Raw genomic sequence first — 18,726 nt, forward strand, 5'->3', positions numbered from 1 at the left:
TTTTCTCAGAAGCATCCAGATAAAAACCTTATGTTTAATTCACTACATTTAGCCTTCAGGGATTGAGAGTTGTGCAGATTTTTGTTTGTTTTTTGTTACAGCTGTAGCTCCCCAAAGTGCTAGAAAATTTATAGACATAATGGAATTCATATATTTCTCGCTATTGCAATTCGACTTCTAAAGGAAAAAGGATAATGACTTGATCTCAACTGTTAAACTAACAGATGAGTTAAACAGACCTTTTGCCAAAATGGCTGTGATAAATGTTGTTCGTAGCACTAGAGGCAAAGCTAGACTCCAGTGTGTTTGGGTCCATCTACGCTGGAGTTGGAGGTATAATTTGCAGCTGACTGAGCTAGCCAGCTAAAAACAAAAGCATAGCCATGGCTGCACAGGAGGCTGGATGGGCAGCCACCCTGAATTCAATCCTCTCTGATACCCTAGAGATACACTAGCGTTTACCACTTGTGCCACCATAGTTACTCTTCTATTTTTAACATGCATGCTCCCGCAGAACTAGTGCAGGTATTCGTAGATTCCAAGGCCAGAAGGGACCATTGTGATAATCTATTCCGACCTTCTGTATAACACAGGCCAGAGACCTGCCCGACAATAATTCCTAGGGCACATCTTTCAGAGAAGCATCCACTCTTGATTTACAAATTGTCAGCGATGGAGAATCCACCACGGCCTTTGGTATGTCCAATAACACCTCCAGCTCCAATGCCCAGGTGCCCTTTGACTCTCTCAGCCCTCCGCCAAAGATCTAAAACCGGCTTCCAATGTACGGCCCAAAAAGGAAGTGCTGAGAGTGGGACCCAAACATGGCAACTCTGGCCTAGCTGCATTTCTCTAGAGGCCGGGGGGCAGGAGAGTTATCCAGGGGTTTGCTTTGGGCCTAGACCTGGTTCCCATGTATAAATTTGTGCGCTGTGGGATATTACTTTCTTATGCTTCTAACAGTTCCCCAACTCGGTGTGGCCAACCCCAGGCATCCAAGAAACATGAGTCGGACTCCACCCCCACCATTCTGAGAGAGACACACACTTTGGATTCTTTTTTATTTGCCTTCTGGTATTTGAAGTGAGTCCATGTCCCCAGATTGAAATGCTTAAGGCTTTAACTGTCTGAATGACAGAACCAGACACCGTAACTCAAATCCAGTAGCAGGCTCATCAGCTGCTACATATGGACTAGCCACGGGGGGCACAAGGAGCTACTGGGTTAGGTCTGGGTATGCAGACATATACCGCCCACGTAGTGTATGTTTGATGATAAAAACAGTAAACTAAGTACACATTTAACCAGGAAAATAAAAGGTCTCTTTACCCCCACATATGTGATGTGCTGAGCTTAATACTGGAGGTGAAACCTTAGCTTCTGCAATTCCTAACTTTAAAATTAATAAACAAATAATAATAAAAAAGCCTAACAATGAAGCAAAATAAAGCAAACAAATATGAAAATCCAAAACTACTGGAAGATTTGGGGTATTTATATCAGTGAACCAAGTTTTATTAGCAGGGCAGTGAAAGAGGAATTAAGTGGGGCTAGTTTATTCCTAAATTAATGTAGGTTAGGCAGTGAAAAATTCTGGTCAAAATGATCAACCCCAGACACCTAAATTTCAGCTCCTAACTCCGTGTAAGCTCCCTCCCACCATTTCCTCCCTGGGTTACTCGGGAGTAGGCAACACTCCCCTCAACAGTAAATAGGGTGACCAGATAGCAACTGTGAAAAAACGGGACGGGGGTGGGGGGTAATAGGCGCCTATATAAGAAAAAATCCCCCAAAATGGGACTGTCCCTATAAAAACGGGACATCTGGTCACCCTAACAGTAAAGGAGATCCTGAGTACCCCAGTGGTGATGCTGGCTAGGTGGGAATCCTTTGTCCACCCCTCTGCTGCAGTCCTTTTACTTGTAAAGGAAACTGATCCTAAAGGATCCTCCAGGAGTAAACCTGAGCTGATCTATGCAATAGGTCTAGCTCAGGAGTATCAGTTATATCCAACAGACAACCAATATCCTTTTAGACTACCTTAGACACACCTTTACTTATCCACCTAGAAAACCATGAGGTAAAAGACTGAGCTTAATTAAAATGTCACAACCCCTGTAAATCAGCAGGGGCATTTCAGTAAATCAATTAGTAAAAGGCAGTTTACAGCAGTAAATAAAACGTAACCAACTGCCCACTCATGCCAGTTACCCCACCCCGGAGTGTGCACCCCTCTGACTGCCAGAGGTCTAGACACTTGTGTGGGCGCTTGTGAAGATCTTGAAGCCCAGGACAGCACGCTGTGGGTCCGGTAAAGCAGCCCAGCCAACGCAACAAGGGGAGAGCGATTCTCCCATGGGGTCATTCCATGCTGGAGATGGGAGTCGTCATCACCAGAGGTCAGTAACCCTGGGTTCTGGTTAGATGATAAGAGCACTCCCTCTCTGCCCAGGCTCAAGGACACCTCTTGCTATCCCCCTTCCCCGCAAGCACTTTGCCAAACAAACAAGGTGGTGATGACTCCCACTGCCTTCATGCAAGCCCACCTCAGCCAGTTCTGGGCACCGCATCAGTCTCTGCCCTGGCTCCCGTGAGGTCCAGCAATAGCCTCCGGGGCTCCCTGCTTGCTTAAAGCCCCAGCAGTTTCTCAGACCCAGCTGCTGGCTTGGACAGAGCTCCACACAGCAATATCCACTCCTCTGGCCAGGATCTCAGCTCCCCACCAAGAGGGAGCCCACTGCATGCTCCCCTTGCAGAAGTCTTTCTCTTCCCCAAGGCACCATGGGAACTGTAGGTTGGGTGTAGCACGGAGGATCTTCCTGGTCCCAATGATGTTCAGAGTCTCCTCTAGCAGAGGGTGCCTATATCCATGTTTAGGTTCCTAAATAAAAGTGGTCTGATTTTCAGAGGTGCTTAGGTCCTGCACCGGCTGCACTGGCCCTGCAGGTGCTCAGCAATAGGGTTGCCAGGTGGCCTGTTTTCAGCCAGAAAAGGGACCTTGGTGGCTCCAGCCAGCACCGCCAACTGGGCTGTTAAAAGTCTGATTGGTGGTGCTGCGGGTCTAAGGCAGGCTAGTCCTTGCCTCTCCTGGCACTGCACCGCGCCCCTAAGCAGAGGGTCCATGGGTCTCCGCATGCAGACCCCACCCTGAGCACTGGCTCCGCACTCCCATTGGCCAGGAACCGCAGCCAATGAGTCGGACCTGCTGGCCGCCTCCAGGGTGCAGTGCAGAACCAAGACAGGCAGGCAGCCTGCCTTAGCCCCCCGTGCCGCTGACTGGGAGATACCCGAGGTAAGCCCATGCCCCAGCTCTGAGCCTCCCCAAATCCGGAGCACCATCCTGCACCTTAAACCCCACGTCACTGGCCCCAGCCCAGAGGCTGAATCCTCAGCTGGAGCCCTCACCCATCCTGAACCCCAATCTCCTGCCCCAGCCCAGAGCCCACCCCCATAGCCCAGAGCCCGTACCCCCTCCCACACCTCAATCTCCTGTCTCAACCTGCAGCTCCTTCCCACACTCAGAATCCCTTGTCTCCACCCTTCACCCTGGAGACCCCTCCTGCACTCCAAACCCCCATTCCTGGCCCCACCACAGAGCCCGCACCCCCAGTTAGAGCCCTCACCCCCTCCTGCACCCCACCCCTCTGCCCCAGCTCTGTGAGTGAGGGTGGGGGAGAGTGAGCCACGGAGGGAGAGGAAATGTAGTGAGTGGGGGTGGGGCCTTGGGTGAAGGGGCCAGGCTATGGTGTTTGGTTTTGTGCGATTAGAAAGTTGGCAACTCTACTCAGCAGCCAGGCCTCTTTCTATTTAGATGCCTACATCTGGACTGTGGAGTCAAACTATAGGCACCCACATTTGACAATTTGCAAGGCAGACATTCTTCTAATAAGCAGAAGATATGCAGCTGGACTCGGAATACTATAGTCTCAGACAGACCTGAGAAATACAAACCACAGATGCTAAGCCATTTAGAAAATCCTGCTCTTCCTAAATGCAGGAGCAGCCCCATTTCTTCCTTTCCAACACACCTTCCCCTCGGAATTCACTTATTGTTCCACCCACCAAAGGCTGCAGTGTCAGTTTTCAGGTGGATACAATATGTCATGTAAGTACCGTTCTACGGTGCAGCTTCCCAAACCTACACAGCTCGTGGGAACCAGTTTGTGTGCAACCAGATAATGAGGCAATTAGGTGTTTCTTATTCTCCAATTCTGAGCTTCTTTTTAAAAAATGTGGCGTCTCCCCCACTACACTGCAGACAATATCTGATCTCAAGCAGGCGAGCCCTACACAAGACCCTTACTTTAGGGTTGCTGACCTGTTGGTGTAGTGCTGGTGTTGTTCTGTATTTTCCATGTTGCTTCTAGTTACTAGATAGTCATTTTTTAAACAGACCAAATGAAATAAAGGCAGGTAGCTTAAAATGGTCCCAAACATTTGTGTAACATCAGTGTGTGTGTAATAAATATTTTAAATTCACATGGTAAGATAGCAACAAAACAGTGGTGATTTACTGTATGACTAGGGCAGTAATTAGCTGTGCAAACACAGCAGTAATCACGTGTGCAAATGCACTGAGTGCTATATTCGCTGTTGGCCACATGCAGCTACGTGCAAATCAGCTACACGGGGTTAAATGAATGTACCACTTACCCCAACCATAGCACTGCACAGAGGAAGGATAGCTCAGTGGTTTGAGCATTGGCCTGCTAAACCCAGGGTTGTGAGTTCAATCCTTGAGGTGGCCATTTAGGGATCTGGGGCAAAAATCTGTCTGGGGATTGGCCCTGCTTTGAGCAGCGGGTTGGACTAGATGACCTCCTGAGGTCCCTTCCAACCCTGATATTCTATGAAGTGCTGTCAGGGGAACAATCACCCCGAACAGTAGCTGCACCGACTGTGCACTGTAAAGGAGGGTCTCTGGGCCACTCCATGGGGGCGGTTGGAGGTGGGCTGGGGAATGGTGCTCAATGGGGTCTTCTCTTACCCAGACCTATTGAGCCAAACCTCCCTAAAAGGGATGCTGAGTAGCCATAGAGGGGCTATGTTGCACCTTGCACCCTTTCCAGGGGTTGGAGGCTGAATTCCATCTTCCATAAGTCCCTGCGCCAAGCCTGACTGCTTACGAAAAGTACAAACGGCAGTGGAACTGTATGGGGGGTGGGGGAGGACAAGCTCTGCCAAGCCCTGCATGTCACAAGGCTGGGCACGGCCACGATTCTCACTGGAGTACTGCACGCCAGTGGCAGGCCCCCTATTTTCAGTGGGGTTGGGAGCAAGTGTTCCTTTCCGTCACATGAGGAGTATCACAGGGTCTAGCGTGTACCCTCATTGGGCACCAGGTATTGAAGAACTCTTCAGTGGATCCATTCTGGACATGAACCGATGCAAGGAAGTGTAGAAAACACTTGCTCTCTGGCATTCACATCTGGAAGCTCACTGCTGGTGGGCCGACCCAGTCACTCTGCTTTTTCACTGTACATCTGCAGGTGAACGTTGGCCTATTGAGACTCAATAGTGACTAAAGATGAGCTGCAATCAGAGCCCAATTTTGGGGGCTGGTCCTTATCTCACTAGTGAGCCAAACCCTTCTGAACTTTGGGAAGATTCTGCTCTTAAACTGATCCTTGCTCCTTGAATATCTCTCTTGCAGCTTCCCTCCCAATCAGAAAAGTTGTCTTCAAATCCATCTTCCTTTTAATGAAGGCATTTAAGGAAAGTCTTTATGTCTGGGCATCCTCAGTGGTCCTTTAACCTGTGCAAGAATGTCACTGCCTGTACCTGAGGAGGGGAGGCTTGAGCACTGGCCTGCTAAACCCAGGGTTGTGAGCCCAATCCTTGAAGGGGCCAACTGGGGTAAAAATCTGTCTGGGGAGTGGTCCTTTTTGAGCAGGGGGTTGGACTAGATGACCTCCTGAGGTCCCTTCCAACCCTCATATTGCATGGTTCTATAATGTATTACATCTGTTTATACTCATTACACAGAGATGTGTTTGAGATGTGTTTAACAACTACGCAGCGGTGTCCCCTACCCTCCACATTTGCATTAAGCCCTATGCGCAGACTGGGGAACAAAATCTCTGATAAGTATATTGTGATAGGACCATATACACAAGTAGAAATACAGGCAGCTCTGAAATGACATTTTGGAGGGCAAAGTCATGAGTGTTTATCACAGATGAAATTTTAAAACTTGAACAAAACAACTGCGAGAAGCACAAACGTTCTGGAGAATTTGTGATGTCAGGAGAAATATTGCCTAGAAAAACTGTTCTGAAATTGGATCACAGTTTGAAATGTGCAAGGTTTCGATTTTGCAGTGTAAATTACAAAGGTTCCATCTGGTAATCTGAGCTGTTCAGGGTTTTCCGAGGAGATCTGAATGCTCACTGCCAGCACCTAAAGCTGCTTCTGAAGAAGTAGGAGCTGGCACAAGCCAGAGATCTGCACTAATTTTTTAATAGCCTTTTATTTATTAAACTGCTCTGGATTAAGGTTTACTTTCTTTGCTCTCAATATTTATTATTACTTCACCTGCCTTGAACCAGGAGCTGCAAGCGCTTTAATAAATGGATTGTGTTTCCTGGAACAATGTCCCAGCAACTAAACAGTGTCTTCCAGTTCTTCAGCATAATTGCCAAAGTACCACTCTTGAAATCGGAAAGAGCAAACAACAATGCAGGGCCTGCCAGCTTCAGACTGGGTACCAAAATCTAGATATCCAACTCCGTGCTATCTTGGATCACCCCAACTGTCTGGCTTCTTCCTGAGGTCATTGCTACGCCAGCTACGGTTAAGTAACTAGTAATTTCAAATAGTACCAGACTGTCCCAAATTACTAAGCGCTAGATTCTATTACCTGTGCTGATGCTGAGTAATACTATCATCTCTTTGCCAAGCAGGAGCAGATGTTGGGAACTTGCATGTCAGGTTCCCACTGGAGGAGAAATATGGGTATATCATAAATCATAGAAGATAAGGGTTGGAAGAGACCTCAGGAGGGATCTAGTCCAACCCCCTGCTCAAAGCAGGACCAATTCCCAACTAAATCATCCCAGCCAGGGCTTTGTCAAGCCAGGCCTTAAAAACCTCTAAGGATGGTTGCCCATTCCAGTGCTTCACAACCCTCCTAGTGAAATAGTTTTTCCTAATATCCAACCTAGACCTCCCACACTGCAACTTGAGACCATTGCTCCTTGTTCTGTCATCTGCCACTACTGAGAACAGCCGAACTCCATCCTCTTTGGAACCCCCCCTTCAGGTAGTTGAAGGCTGCTATCAAATCCCCCCTCATTCTTCTCTTCTGCAGACTAAATAAGCCCAGTTCCCTCATCCTCTCCTCATAAGTCATGTGCTCCAGCCCCATAATCATTTTTGTTGCCCTCTGTTGGACTCTCCCCAATTTGTCCACATCCTTTCTGTAGTGGAGCCCCCAAAACTGGACGCAATGCTCCAGATGTGGCCTCACCAGTGCCAAATAGAGGGGAATAATCACTTCCCTTGATCTGCTGGCAATGCTCCTACTAATGCAGCCCAATATGCCATTAGCCTTCTTGACAAGAATCGCATACTATTGATTAATGTCCAGCTTCTTGTTCACTTGTAATCCCCAGGTCCTTTTCTTCAGATCATTAATGAAGATGTTGAACAAAACCAGCCCCAGGACCGACCCCTGGTACCGACCCCTGGGGCACTCTGCTTGATACTGGCTGCCAACTAGACATTGAGCCACTGATCACTACCCCTTGAGCCCGACGATCTAGCCAGCTTTCTATCCACCTTATAGTCCATTCATCCAGCCCATACTTCTTTAACTTCCAAGACTTCCCACTGTTCTCATAGGAAGGAAAAGAACTTGTAAGACTGTGTGTACCAGCATCATCCGGTGGCTTCTGCCCTAATAATACTGTTCTCCACATGCAGGCCAGGTCTGCCTGAAGAGTGAAGTACTACTCAGCTTATGAGTGATCAGTCCCTAAATTGATGATGCATATGAGTGTGACTTAATTAGGATTCGTTTGGTTTCGGACTGATATTCCAGTTTGGACCACAATGTCTGGCTAACTTGAACCCAAACCCCGACACTTCCACCAGCCTGTACTCCAGGGATGCAGATCTGGAGACTGGTCCTGTCACAGGCAAATCAGCTAGCAGGCCCTTGCTCATGTAGCTATGAGAGTTCTCAGGGAACCCAGAATGTGAGTCCGCTTGTTACCCCCTGCCTCCAGCATAAGGGAGTCTTGCTTGAGCCTGGCTGGGTGTTAGCTCGCTAACACCACCAGCCTTTTAGCCACTCAAGCACTCTTCCCTGGGCTATGTCAGCCCTGTCAACACCTTGCAGGGTAATAGTAAGTGCACCTCAGTCCCTGAGCCCCTTTGAAGCATTCCCCTGGGCTCTCCAGCCCCTGACACTGGCTACTCACAGAATTGCTATGACTGCTGTTCCCAAAGGAACTGCATACATACCAGCTTCTATGATTCAGCTCAGGATCAGCACTTTGCTTAATGTATCAGCACTTAGATGTATTTATAGTGAAAACAAGAATAGATTTATTATCAAAGATTCAAGTGATAGCGAGTAAGGATACTGGAAACAAAGGGTTATAGAAGACACAAAATCATAATGCCCTTTTCTAGAGACTAAACTTAACTAATAGGTGAACCATGAAGTTTATGTCACCAAAAGCCCTCTGCTGCATTTTCAACCCAGGTTGGCTGAGAGCCTGTTTTCATGAATGTTAACACATGGTTTACTTCCTAGGTGCAGGGTGCTGGGGTGTCTCCTTTGCTTCCTAGATAGACCCCACCAAAGTTCATTGTCTTCGCACACAGCCAGGACAATCACCCATGGCTTGTTTTTTCCTGTGTGTTATGTCCCTGTTGACTTCAAATCTCATTACTGATTTCATATGTAAATGGGTATCCATTGTGTAAGCTTACAATGCATAATTTACATCTCAACAGAGAGCTAGGTGAATGAACATCTCTTGTCTGACCAAAAACCTGATTTTCACCTCTGCTGATGATAACTAAGGCTGCAAGTTTGTCATGGAGGTCACTGTCACTTTCCGTGACCTCTGTGACTTCTGCTGTGGCTGGTGCATCTGATCCGGGAACCATCTGAGCAGCTCAGGCAGCCCCTGGGCCAGTGGCACTGGCCATTGCTGGGGCCATCTTGGCCCATTGCACCCCCCACTCTCCCCAGCATCCGGAGGAGTTTGGGTGTGGGAGAGAGCAGGGGGTTGGGGCATGTGATGGGGTGAGGTGGGTTCTGGGCAGCGCTTACCTCGAGGGCTCCCCAGAAGCAGTGATATTTCCCTCATTCAGCTCCTAGGCAGAGGCGTGGCCAGGCAGCTCTGCACAGTGCCTTCACCTGCAGTCACCACGACCAATGGGAGCTGTGGAGCTGGCACTTGGGGCGGAGGCAGTGTGCAGAGCTGCCTGGCCACGCCTGCACCTAGGAGCAGAGTGTGTGTGGGGGGGTGTCACAGCTTCCAGGGACTTGTGGGAGCCAGGTAGGGAACCTGCCAGCCTTGCCAACTTTCTCCCCCTCCCCCCCCCGAGCACCTGCAGGGATCCTGGGCCACCCCACCTCCTGCACCCACAGCGCCCCTTGGGCTGCCCTCCCCCAGCACCTGTGGCACCCCCAGGCTGCCAGATTTAGTCAGGGGTACATAGTAGAAGTCATGGACAGGTCACGGGCTGTGAATTTTTGTTTACTGCCCAAGACTTTTATTAAAAATACCCGTGACTAAAATGTAGCCTTAATGATAACTAATACCTTGCACAGACTATAAGAACAGTTTCAATGTATATATATATATATATATATATATATATATATATATATATATAACTCCTTACATAGTATCTGTACATACATTTCACACATATATTAATAGCCTGTGTGAGGCCAGCTTTAATTTGAGACCACACATGACATTGCTTCATGGAGCAGAATGTACATGCTGACTCATGAGATTTCTGTAACCCCTTGCCAGTTGGCATTGAGAATCCTGGGTCACAGTCGCACAGTGCAATGGGGTCTTATTTTCAGAGGAGCTGACACCTGCACCTCTGAGTGCTTTCAGCTGGAGTTTTGGGTGCTCACCCTCTGAAAATCAGGTTTGCCCTGTGGTGTCACAATTTGGAGTCTGATATAGAGGGATCCAAAAAGTGGTAGCTCTGTTGGACAGGTAGAACTTACAGTGTTCAAGTTGGGCTTGAAGGGATCAAAAACCAGTAGTTTGTTTTGGCTTAGCTTTTCGCCCATTCCCATACATATAAACTTTACAGAGCAAGCCAATGCAGCTGACTAACGGAGCTTAGTGATTGAATTATAGTCAGCGGTGCCACTTATTTGTGAGAGATTGCAGGCATCAAGTTTAATGAGCGCTGGTGCTGAAGGAATTGCACGCTCGGAGACGCCCAACTTGAATGGGGTGACTGTGGGTTGAGGGTCAGAGGTGGATTACCAGCTGCTGATGGGGGATATTTTTGCAGAGGTTTCTATTGTTTCCCTTTCTGAGAAAGGGCACAGTGCAGAGCCAGCAAGTTTTTGCTCTGCCCAGGAGTCTGGCCCAAGATGCCTACCCCTTGGTGCCTCTACACAGCCCTGGGGCTTGGTCTTTTGTTCCCAGTGGACCTCTCCGTGACTTGCTTTCCTGTCTGTTTACCCATTTTGTGAAGGATAAATCTTGCAATGGGGGATGTTGTGGCATTAGGCACATTTGGATGAGGCTGAGTCAGCAGCTCCTGATGAGATCAAAATGCCAAAGGAATCACAAGTGTTTCCTCACTTGTTCGAGGTTAGTTTTAAGCTCTGGTTATTGCACTATCTTTGATTTGATCTGATCCCAAGTCTTGCGATATTTGCTCTATTTGGTAAAGCCCCAGCACCCGCAGTCATGTGATTACAGGAGAATCTCCCGTTTCATTTTTTATAAAAAGATGTTTCTAGCTCTCACGGTCATGAGAAAAGCTTGTGAACATCCCCTGAGTGTCAAGTATCAGGAGGTAGACATGTTAGTCTGTATCCACAAAAACAACAAGGAGTCTGGTGGCACCTTAAAGACTAACAGGAAGTCAATAACAAGAACCCCAAAGGTATTTCTTTAAAATGTCATGATTTGGGCCCGCCTCCTGATTTTTGGCTGCTTTGGTTGGCAATACCGCTGCATCCTCTCTTCAATAGCATCTCTGCCCCTACCAAAATCTCTCTGATCGCCGTGACTGTAGTCTCCCTAGGTAGCGCTTATTTTTGTAGCCTTGGATTTCTCTGATGAATTAGCTGGGTGCCAAACTCCTTTACTTGCTGTAATTCTCACCTCATAGTGCTTGTCCATCCTCTGTTCTTTACAAACATTAACTAATTAATGATACCGGTACAGTTTTTTTAAACTGAATACTCTGTGTGGAGATTTACTGCAGTCCTGGAAGTATTCAGTAGGTGTTTTAATGGAACTGTGGAAAAGACAGACCTATAATTCTTACCTAGCTCTGCCCGGAGGGCTTCGCTGTTTGCTGAGAATCATCTCAGGATAACCCTTCGTCTCGGAGTGAGGTCTCGTAATAGAGAGCTGCTTTACCCAGGATGCATGTGCCTCACTCCTGTGAATGTTGTACATGTACATGTGCCTCCAGGGAAGGATACATCATTTTAATTTGTCTTCAGAAAAAAAAATAGTGCCTCTATTTTCTTCTCATGTGGGAGATGCTCTCCATTCATTTTGGTGCCCGTAATACTGTCCCTTTTTGTCTATGGCGAGACTAAATTGGGAAATAAGCCCCCTATGGAATATACACGGGGGGAAGATAATTTAAACAAGTGTTCTTGTGCTAGTGGGTAGATATTCAGCACCGACCTCTATTTTCCCTGAATGCACTTGGACTCAGTGGAGTGGTAACTGGCTGGCAAGGAAGAGCTCTGGTAGCTAGCCCATTGGTGCAATGGCTAGCAGCACATTGCTGTGTGCCAGATGTGGCTTTGACGGCTTTGCACACTGACTGTGGGTAGCCCATTCATATGTCAGAGGGGATGTGCTTAGCTTAGCTATGTGCATGAGCGGTGGAGCGAGCAACCGCCACCTGGCGTAGGAGTACATCTGTCTGTATAGTTAATTTATCCATCCATCAGCCTCAGGAGAGGCCGCAGCCTACTCCCGGGCAGCCTCTGCCTCCTGAGAGAGAAGCCAGTACTGATACCACCACCCATCATGCTGACCAGGCTTGTCTCATCATTTCCTTGTCCTCCCATGCCTGTCTGTCGCCACCTGTTGTCTTTTCCTCGTACATCAATGCTCAGCTCATTGGGACAGGGCCAGATTTTTGTTCCGTGTCTGCATAGCACCTAGCAAAATAGGGCCCTGGTGTACAGCTCCTAGGTGTTATGGTGAGACAAAGATAAGATAAATAGCCACTGGAGGGATGGAGCCAGCAGACCCAAGCACAGGTGTAGCAGCCATACAAGGTTAGCCTTAGCCTACCAGAAATCTAGGGGTACCCCCCCCCAAGGAACCCCTTAGAGTTGGGTGGTTATTCTTGGTTCCTTGCAAGTTCTTGAGGGCCGCGTACCCACTCCACAGCAGGGGCTAGAGGCTGGAGAACTGCACAGCCGGGACTTTTCTGCAGGACACTTCATGCAAGCACTGTGATCTGACCCTTCTGGCCCCGAGAGTTTCAGAGTGCAAATCACTAGCGGAGCATCTGGGCATGTGCAACACACCTCTGGGGAGAGGAAACACAGGTTATGCCGGCAGACTGAGGTATGTCTACAGAGCAATCAGGAGCTGTGATTGCAGCACTTGTAGGAAAACCGGAGCCAGCTTGGATCCATTTAACTTGCTAAAAATAGCAGTGTGGCTGCAACTGCACAGGCTAACCAGCAGGGGCATGCACAGGCATACAAATTTGGCCACTTTTGGAGGAGCACTTTCTGTGCTCCCTGCGGCCAGAGGAGCCGGCTCTTCTCCACGCCCCGAAGAGCTGGCTGTCCTTCCCTCCCCCTCCCCATGGCCAGAGGAGCTGGCTCTCCTCCCCCCATCCCCCACAGCTGAAGGAGCTGATTCTCCCCACTGCATCCCCATGGCCAGTGGAGCTTGCTCTCTCTGCCCCGGCCCCAGAGGAGTTCAGTGCCCCCACTGATTGGTGGGGTGGAGCATGTTCCTGCTCCCTCTTGTGCATGCTCCTGCTAAGCTCCTGAACACATAAGCTCCTAAGCTCAAGCTGCCGTGGGTTTGCTACTAGTTTTAGCAGGCTGGCTAGTTCAAGGCTAATTAGGGTATGTGTACCTGTGCTGCAGTCACGTCTCCCGACTGCAGTGTAGACAGATCCTAAAGCGCAGTTGCCCTTTGATCAGATGCATTTGAAAACTAGTCCTGAATTCCGATTTATTTCCACTGGAATGAGATTTCAAACACTTGCGCGAGCAGAAAGCTTTGCTGCCAGTCACATCCAGTCCCAAGAGTGTCTCTAGATCTATCCTGGATCCAGGGCCACACAGAGATGTTCAGAGGTCCCTTTACTCTTCCCAAAAAATTAGGGGAAATGGGAGTAGTGGGAAGTGAGCTGCAGAGCAGGCTCACCCCACACTCACCCTGCAGGAACAGCTCCCATCCTGTGGGGCTGGGCCCAGCTCCCGGTTCCAGGCCTAGTAGCACCACTCAAGCTTGGCCTGGCCTCCCCTCTATCATGGTAGCCAGGCCAAACCTGAGTGGACTTGGGACCCCATGTGCCATGTCCCAATGCCACTTGATTTGGGGACCCTCTCAAGCTGCCCCTTTTGCCTCCTCCCAGGAGGCCCTGCCTATATACTCCACTGAATCAACCTCGCATCAGAGCGCTGTTTGTCTCAGCATTGCTGGGCTGTGGCTCTTGTAGGCATTGAGGACAATTGGTGGAAAAGCTCAGGCAACGTAATTCCAGCACCAGTAAATTAGCAGAGCAGAGGGAGTGCCCCAACCTAGGCCTTTGACTTTTCCTAGTGTTTCAGCAACTCCTTTGGGTTGTGTTTGTTGTATTGGCCCTCCACTGGGTGTCCTGGAGAGCACAGGCACTGACTTCCTCTCTACCTGAGGGGTGCTCGATTCCCCCTCAGCCTCCCCTCCACCCCTTCCCCCAAACCTCCACCCCCCGACTCTTCCTGACCTGCTCCACACCTTCCCCTGCTCTGCCTCTTCCCCAAGGCCCCACCACCACCTCCTCCCTCCCCCGCTCCATCCCCACCTCGTACCCCCTGAGCGCCCCATCCCTGCTCCTCCCTGTCCCTCCCAGCGCCTCCTGCCCGGCGCGGAACAGCTGATCACCGCAGGCAGGAGGCGCTCGGAGGGAGGGGGAGGAGCTGATCAGCAAGGCCGCCGGCAAGTGAGAGGCGCTGGGGGCCGGGGATGGGGGGGTGCTTGGCTGCTGGTAGGCGCTAAGCACCCACTAATTTTTTTCTGTCCGTGCTCCAGCAAAATTGGTTCCTATCCATAGGTAACTAGAGGTTAATCTCATTTAGCAGTGAGAAAATAAGAATTTAGCAGCTCGTCAGTTACTAACAGCTTGTGATACAATGTGAGACCAACAACTGACTCCTAATTAGTTGCTTTACTTTTTTTTTTTTTTGGCTTCCAATATTCCCTTGAAATGCCTATAAATCCTCATGCTTCCCTGACAGGCTGCGCAGACTCCACCCTTTTTCCTGGGGAAAGGTTAGACCTGTCTTGGCTTTATTGCAGAGATCCTCAGGAGAAGATAGAAATAGGGAGGGCTTCTTCCCCTTAGTCAGGCTCCTTTCTCCACAGCCTCACCATGCAGTGCATACAATTGTGTGCTAACCCTCTGTCCTGGGAAATTAGGGTTGCCAACCCTCCAGGATTGTCCTGGAGTCTCCAGGAATTAAAGATTCATCTTTCATTAAAGATTATGTCCTGTGATGGAACTTCCAGGAATACATCCAACCAAAACTGGCAACCCTATTCCTTTCTGATGCCTTTGAGTGACTGTCCAATTGTGTCTTAACTAAGGCTAGTAAACATTGGTTTATAGTTAAACTTGGCCTAGACAAATTAGAGGATTGGGCCAAAAGAAATATGATGAGGTTCAACAAGGACAAGTGCAGAGTCCTGCACTTAGGACGGAAGAATCCCATGCACTGCTACAGACTAGGGACCGAATGGCTGGGCAGCAGTTCTGCAGAAAAGGACCTAGGGGTTACGGTGGACGAAAAGCTGAATATGAGTCAACAGTGTGCCCTTGTTGCCAAGAAGGCTAATGGCATTTTGGGTTGTATAAGTAGGGGCATTTCCAGCAGATCAAGGGATGTGATCATTCCCCTCTATTCAGCACTGGTGAGGCCTCATTTGGAGTACTGTGTCCAGTTTTGGGCCCCACACTACAAGAAGGATGTGGATAAATTGGAGAGAGTCCAGCGGAGGGCAACAAAAATGATTAGGGGGCTGGAGCACATGACTTATGAGGAGAGGCTGAGGGAACTGGGATTGTTTAGCCTGCAGAAGAGAAGAATGAGGGGGGATTTGATAGCTGCTTTCAACTACCTGAAAGGGAGTTCCAAAGAGGATGGATCTAGACTGTTCTCAGTGGTAGAAGATGACAGAACAAGGAGTAATGGTCTCAAGTTGCAGAGGGGGAGGTTTAGGTTGGACATTAGGAAAAACTTTTTCACTAGTAGGGTGGTGAAGAACTGGAATGGGTTACCTAGGGAGGTGGTGGAATCTCCTTCCTTAGAGGTTTTTAAGGTCAGGCTTGACAAAGCCCTGGCTGGGATGATTTAGTTGGGTTTGGTCCTGCTTTGAGCAGGGGGTTGGACTAGATGACCTCCTGAGGTCCCTTCCAACCCTGAGATTCTATGATTCTATGATTGGCTTCACGCTAAGTAGGGCATTCAGGCAAACTAGGGTACTTCAACGGCAATGAAAGTCATTGGTCATGTTTTTAAAGGGTGTCCTGTTTACGTAAATGCAAAATGTCAGTCATCTGTATAAACCCCCTTATGTGCGCGTGTAGATTGGGTTTGTCCTGGATTGTCTGTGCGCAGCTCCAGTAACTGGGTGTGCAAACAGGCGCACGTGCAAATTCAGAGCTCTCAGCTAACTTTCAGAAACAGTCTCCTGTTTTGCTAGTGTGTTTTTGCAAGCACAGATAAATGCTGTCACTTGCTCTTATGCACCGACCCGCCTGACTTGTCACAATCAGGCCAGTAGATACATGTGACACCATTGTGCCCACATGGTTGTCGGGGCAAGAAGCTCTTAAAAAATCAGACCATCTATGTCAGAGCCACACACTTCAGTCAGAGTTCTACCCACCCACCACTGTCTAATCCTTTTTTACAACATACAAAGCTATTATAGCTTAACAATTGCTTGGCAAAGAGATGACTAAGAGGCGAGATAACTGTCTACTCTAGCAGCAGAGGAACAAGTGTGTAGGATTCTTAAAGGAGAAATTACTAGCAGGAATAAGAAGAAATTATAAAAAGGGAAGTTTGGGTTAAACCTTAGGAAAATATCCTAATAGTGAGAACAGTACATCTATGGGATATCTTTCAAAGGGAGGTTTTGAAGCTCTTGTTGCTCCGAATTAATCTGATCAATACCCTTGGGCAGGGCAATCTAGTGACCAGGTTAGAGGGTGTGTAGGTTTTCTGACTCTTCTGCTGTAGAGAAGAAACAAGCAGTAGTGTCGTCAAGGATAAAGGTGAGTAAATGGAGTTGACCCACTTTCCACTTGGGGACATGGAGTTTAGTTTGGGCTAGTTTACTCCTTTATTTTTGTCACCACTATCCCACTGGGCACAAGGAGGTCGTTTTTGGGTTTTGTAAGTCAGGCCTGAGTTTTGCCAAAGCAGAGTGAGAGTGGTTCAGACCCAGGTTCCATTTCATTTAAGCCAGCAATGGCTGGGCCTCAGGGGTGATTGGGCTGATTTCATGAGACGAGCTCCAGTTCTGATCCATCTTGAGCGTGGTCTGTCCTGGAGATTCCTAATTCTGTGGGTGCTTTGGCGGCTTGTGAGTTTCGATGATTGACCCCAAAGGCCCAAGCTGTGACAAATCAAGCTCTATTAACTGGTGCTGTTCAGCCACAGCCCTGTGGGGTCACATGTAGGGCTGCCCTGCTGCACTGGGGGCATCTGAAGGTGTTCAGCCTCACTAAGACCCCATGCCTCCCACAGCTCCTCAGCCAAGGAGTAATTTGCTTCAGCCCTTTAATAAGTGCTGCATATTTCCCCCAGTAGCCCCGCACATGGGGGAGGGGAAGCGGGCTGTGACCCCGCCTACTCGCCATATGCGACTCTCCCTTCAGGCAAGTTGCTCTTGGCAGTCAGTGTGTCAGTCTCAGGCATGGGCAGTCGTATTGACGGCTGGGCCCAGGGCTGGAGGGCTCCTCACTCACCTTTATGCAGCCCCTACGGAACTGCTGGCCCCTTACTAACATTCAGTGGGGTGTTTCGGTTGGCTAGCTCCCAATACCAAAAGAAGGGTCAATGGGAAATCAGGACCCTGAGACTGACAGTCCCCAGGAACAATGGGGAGAGGCCAATGCTGCAGGTCAGCCTGATTGACAGGGCAGGCAGGTTAATGAGAGAGTCAGGAGGCCAGGGGGGTCCCATCCTCAGTGTGAGCTGGAATTGCCTGGGTCAGACAGAGTGGGGCCGAGCTAAGGAGAGAGCAGGGGCCCAAGCTGAGCTGGGGAGCAGAGCCCTGCCAGCCAGAGGGGCCAGAGAAGCCACCCAGGAAGCAGGTCAATGCTGGGACCAGAGCTGGCGCAACCAAAGCCAGAGAAGCAGCCCAGGGAGCTGGAGGCAGAGCAGCAGCAGCAGCCGTGCTGAGGCAGAGCGGTGGAGCTGGAGCTGGGGCTGGAGCAGTCCGGAGCTGGGTGTGGTGAGCAGCTGGCAGAAGCAAGGGGGATCCTGGGCAGCAGGCCCAGCACAGAGACAAGCCCCCAGCCAAGAGGCCCTGCAGGTCACACAGGGGGATTGTAACCCTGACGGGGGGGCTGATGCTGGGAAGAAGGGTCCTGCCACCTAGAACCTGAGAGCATGTGGCCACTGCCAGAGCAAGTGTCCGAGTGGGGTGGAGTAGGGGCAGGAAGAGGTGGGGTGGGGGTGGAGCAGGGGTGGGAGGTTGGGAGAAGGGGTGAGGTGGGGGCGGGGCCTGGGGCAGAGCGGGGGCGGGAAGAGGCGGGGTGGGGGTGGGAGCTTGGGGGAAGGGGTTGGGTGGAGGTGGAGCCTGAGGCAGAGCCTGGGGGGTTGGAAGGCAGCCCCTGTGGTCTCAGTAATGCTTTAAACAGCCTGGCCACTAAAATCATTAGGACATCTGGGTTTCTTGCTGCAATGCTCTGCCCTGAAGAACAGCTCTCCCCAAAACGGAACCACTGGGTCAGCACCGATATCTGCACGCTCTTCTCAGCAAAGCTTGCTTTCTCTCTGATGAGGAGAGTCTACCCACAAAATTAAGTCAACCTCAGTTGCAGCAATGTACAGCCACCTCAGTAATTACATTGCTTTTGCATGTCCACACCACGCTCCTTCTGTCGGCAGTGCGCGTCCTCACCAGGAGCACTTGCACCGATTTAACTGCCAGTGTGGGATGTTTCTGAATGGCAGCAAATGGCAATGTAAGCCATGCAGTGTCTACACTGACACTGCGTTGACCTAACTATGTCAACCTAAGCGTTATGCCTCTCACAGAGGTGGAGTTATTAAGTCAGTGTAGAGGGCGAGTT

Source organism: Mauremys mutica, chromosome 10 (assembly GCF_020497125.1).
Source record: "Mauremys mutica isolate MM-2020 ecotype Southern chromosome 10, ASM2049712v1, whole genome shotgun sequence".
Classification (NCBI taxonomy): Eukaryota; Metazoa; Chordata; order Testudines; family Geoemydidae; genus Mauremys; species Mauremys mutica.